General features: G+C 41.1%; 1 pseudogene; it reads right to left on the minus strand.

Annotated features, from left to right (window-relative positions):
• Positions 1-1,123: 1,123 nt before the first annotated feature.
• On the minus strand, positions 1,124-4,143 carry LOC122797716 (annotated as a pseudogene).
• Positions 4,144-4,906: the final 763 nt, after the last annotated feature.

The raw sequence follows: 4,906 nt of genomic DNA on the forward strand, positions 1-4,906 counted from the left end.
TCAAGACCCACCAACAACAGTGGTATTTTTCTTACATTCTGCTTCGTTCTGGATTGTCAGTGTTCTGTTAATGTTGTCAAATGTTTGCCTCCCCTCCACAAAACCACATTGATCCATATCTACCAATTTTGGAATCACTTTTTTGACTCTTTTAGCCATTATAGGCATCAACACTTTATAATTATGGTTTAGTATTGAAATGTGTCTGTATGAAGTTAGATCTGATGGATTTTTACCCTCTTTAAGAATTACAGCTACCATCACTTTTTTACAGGTTGTTGCTACTTCTCCTCCTCTTAAAATACTGTTAAACAAAATCTTCCAGATCTTTGTCAGTTTTTCCCTCCTAGCTTCCAAACTTCCACAGGAATACCATCTATTCCTGGGGACTTTCCTGTAGATTGGCATTCCTCTTAGCCTAACTGTTAGTAATTGAGCTTCCTCTACCTCTAACCTTGGCATATTTAATTCTTCCATAAACATTTCCATTACTTTAAGTTAACCCTTTAATCCTACACCAGCATCATGCAAATAATCTAGGGATATAAATACATTTTTGTGACAAAGAAAATGACAGGTTATAAAAGGATGTAATTTACTATCCTTCACTGATGTTAATGGGGCATTTAATATTAAGCTTATAAGTTTAGAGAGAAACCTACACTGGTCAAGTCAACGTTATCTGAAAAAACACGAAAACATTCCTTAAATAAGATGGCATTCTGCAAGTATAAAAACGTTAATTCTGACATATCCTAATCCTAATCCACCCATCTCTCCTCCAGTCATGACCCAGTGAGCTGGTAGCAGAACAAACAAAAGTAAGAACTGCTTCATACTCCTTGTTCTGAGTAGGGCTGCTTCTGCATTCATGATCAGCAACTGTCATCCTAGTGTCAACAGCCCTAAATGGGAGAAGATGGCCCTGACTGCTTTACTTAAAAACAGTCTTAACACTAAGAAGCTACTGTCTTAGAGTTATTAATATCAGTATCAGTGCTGACTAAACTGACATGATACTGAAAGCACATTCTACTTACAGAAGAAGCACCATTTACAGTCCCAACAAATTCTTGCTCTAATGCATAATTCTCCATGAAGCAGCATCTCACCAAATACATTGCTAAATGAGAGCAGGTTTTGAAAATGGCCAGCAGGACTCATTAGATATTGGATCACTGACATTGCATTCAAAAAATGAAAACATTGGAAACCAAATCCTGGTTCTTCAGCTTTGCTGACCCCCATAGTGCCTTTTTAGCAAGGCTCAAAAAAAAAACCCACCCCCATAGACAGCACAAGGGAACAAGAAACAACCTCAAGATGCACGCCTCAAGCTCTCCTCAGTATGGAGAAGATCATGGAATGTGCAGTGACAGAAACCTGTTCAAGGCTCCAGAGAGCACCCCAGCACTACCAGGCTACCATCATATCATGCTTCCATATTTATCAAGGATATCCACACCTCCAGGTTAGTGGTTTGCTCCATGTGCAGCTAACAGTGGGCAAGACTGCTTTCAGTTTAGCATCCTGGAGAACATGAAGATCTCTCCGAACACCATTATATTGGGTGACTTCTACTACCCCAAACATTGACTGGAGCACTACTCAAGCCCCAGCACCTTAGCCCAAAGGTTCCTGGAAATTATAAACTCAAATATGGAACAACTAGTACATGGGGACTCTATGCTCCACACCAGAAGTATATCCCCTTGGTAAGATCAGACCATAAATTAATTTTTGGATGTCCAAACCAAGACCCAATCATCCAAAGGCAGGTGTCAGTCTGGGGGACCCCTGCCATAAAAAAACTAAAACAACAGAAAGAAGAAGCTACTACTATAGAGCAAAATCCCTAATAGGGAAGGCATCTCTGATCAGTACTAGCAAAAATTACGATCCTCATAAAAATCCTCCAAGGCCAGCCAGAAGAAAAAAAATTGCACACCAAGACACCAACAATCAATCATTTTTTTTTTTTATGTTAGAAACCCACAGACATCGCCAATATCCTGGGCAGACAGGTCAGTGCAAACTTCTCCACCCTCTCCTCCCCCCCAAGAGCATCATCTATCCCCGGCAGGGCAAAACATCAGGTGAAGGCTGCCCTCTCCAAAGCAAAACACTGCAACTCCAAGAGGAACTAGTCCCTCAAATAAAACAGCTATACAAATCAGCCTCACTACAGAGGATATGCCCCCACAGATGGGCGCAACAGCAAGTCCCACTCCACTCCACAAAGGTGAGCCTCTCACGGACCCTGGAAACTATCGCCCCTAAGCCCTGACTAGTCCTGGGCTGCAGGCTAGAGGATCATCTGGGGACCTACAGACACTAGATCCTACCCCAGTTCGCTTTTGTCAGGGCAGATCCCTGCTTGAACCTGGTTGACTTTCTTTCAAACAGTCACCAAAGCCATAATGAAGGGGAAGGTAGTCCACAGCCTATCTGGACCTTGCAAAGGCATTTGACACAACACCACACCAGGCATCATAGATAGATAAGCTGTCCTAAATATAAATACCGGTGTCCCACAGGGTTCTGTCCTGGGGATCACTTTTGTTCGTATATACTTTTTTTCGAGGTATACATGTGTGGCAAAAAGGTCTCACAGAGAGAGATAACTGGTGCCAGCGCATGGTTTAAAAAAAAATGCCAAAAAAATGTATAGTATACCTTTGGCAAAAAAAATGTGTGTACCCAACCACACACCACATAGGCGTAAAAAGACAGAGAACAGAGAAAGGGACTAGGGGACCCAAGTTGAACATGATCTCCTTCTCCTTTGAAAACCACATTGCCAAAGTGGTTAGAAAGACCTTCTACATCATCCACATCACGAAGGGTACATCTAGATCGCCCCTTTTGGGATGTACCTTACCGACACCCTGCAGCAATTAGAAAGACCCAAAAGTATCTCTGCTCGGTTAAAAATCTCTCTACAGTTTCATAACCCAGAGGCTCCTTTCACTCTGAATAGAATCCAGTTCATGTGAGGCAGAGCATATACTCAAATCAAGGGGTGCGTAGCCACAGAACAATCGGCTAGGCTTATAATTGCCCAGGGCAGATAGCCTAGTATGAACCTATGAACCTATGATATGCTCTGGTGTTTGCCAACATGTGGTAGTAAAGAAACAGTCTGGCAGTGATTTAGAAGGCAGCGAATAGTAAAGATCATGAACAGCCAAAATGAAGACGGAACCAAAGCGATTGAGAAGCATGGTAAAGTATGTAGGAAGTTCCAGCTTCTTGGAATATGCTCTGTTACAAAGAAGTTCAGTATGATGAGGAGGATGGTCTGCCATTGAATATATAGTCACCGCAGGTGTGAACCCTAGTCAGTGACATTCCAAAGCCAGTCCATATTGGAACTGCTCTTCCCACACATTACCCTAGGAGAAATACTGTATCCATTAAACTGCACATGAGATAGCTCTGCAAAGCTCTTCCCACACATTACCCTAGGAGAAATACTGTATCCATTAAACTGCACATGAGATAAAGAAGTATAGACCTGTTCTTATGCAGTAGCAAAACTAGTAGCCAGATGTTACACAGGGTCACGCTATGCACTTCAGCCATTGCAAAAGCCCATGGTATTCCGAGGATATTGTCTATGAATAAATCTAGCAAAGGTGGGTGCATTTGCATGTCAGGTACTCATTCATGGACAATGACCACGACAAATAATGTAAACAAAAATACTATGAGAACATAATTACAACTCAGTATAGTTTTCCAGTACTCAGGATGTAGTCTCTGTGCATAGTGCTCATGTTTTCCAGTTGTGTACTGGTATTGGTAGTGGCATTGTTCAACAGTAAGTTCAGTTATGAGACTGTCAAAATCTCTAGATGGGTCACCATTACATAGCCAGACTGTGCTCTGTACATCAGGCTTTCCATACACCCCAATACCAGCATCCCAGTTATCACTAGTATAACCAAGTTCTTCAAGAATATTGTACGTGTTGCTTCTGCAGTTTGCCTACGGATAACATTACTGCTTGATGTCCACCAGAACCTTGAGTTCCAGTGGAGGTGAACGCAGGTCATATTCAGTTACTGTCAATAATGAAACGCCTTTGAGTTTATCTTAATTACAGAGAGGCTGTAGATCAAAGGATGGATTTGTTAGCATTAAAACATCATATATTTATTCCATACACAGGTAAGGACTGTTTTAAATGATATTTTTGTATTGTTAAAAAATTGCTGAAGAAGGTAAAGGATGATAAATGAGTGGGAATTACTCACTGACAGCATTAAAACATCACATATTTATTCTATACACAGCTAAAGACTATTAAATTAATTTTTGTATTGTTAATCATTTGGTGAAGAAGGTCCAGGATGATGTATAAGTGGCAGTTACTCACTCTCCAGCTCCTTGACTCTAAAGGGAAGTGTCTAGTTCTTCTCAGAGTGTTTTGTTCTGTTTGTGCTGTCCTAGTCACTGTCCAGGTGTATTTCTGTAAACTTCCCTTGGAACATTTAAAATTGACAATCTAGGTCCTTCTGATGAAATGTTTTCCTGCTTTTAAGGATGAGAAAAGCTTATAAACTCTAGGCCTGGACATCTAAGGTCTGTGTTATGGATCACAGCTTATGCAAGAAGACAAAGGTCTGTACTTTTCTGAGGTAAAACAAAGTTTGTTTTGGATCTGGGTAAAGCTTGTTTTTAATCTCCCTCTAAAACTCCCTGATGGTTCCACTACCTTAAGCCAGCTGGCTCATTTGTCTCATTGAGAGGTAAGAACCAGGTATTCCTCAATTATATAAGAGATCTGTGACCCATTTATTTATGTATTGTGTGCTATATCAGCCCATTCCTTCTACCTCTGGCAAGAATCACTTAGTAGGGAGTAGGCCATCTTCCAGGTCCAGGAGATGGCCTACCTTCT

The sequence above is a fragment of the Protopterus annectens genome, chromosome 3.part1, assembly GCF_019279795.1.
Source record: "Protopterus annectens isolate FY-2018-M chromosome 3.part1, PAN1.0, whole genome shotgun sequence".
Lineage (NCBI taxonomy): Eukaryota > Metazoa > Chordata > Ceratodontiformes > Protopteridae > Protopterus > Protopterus annectens.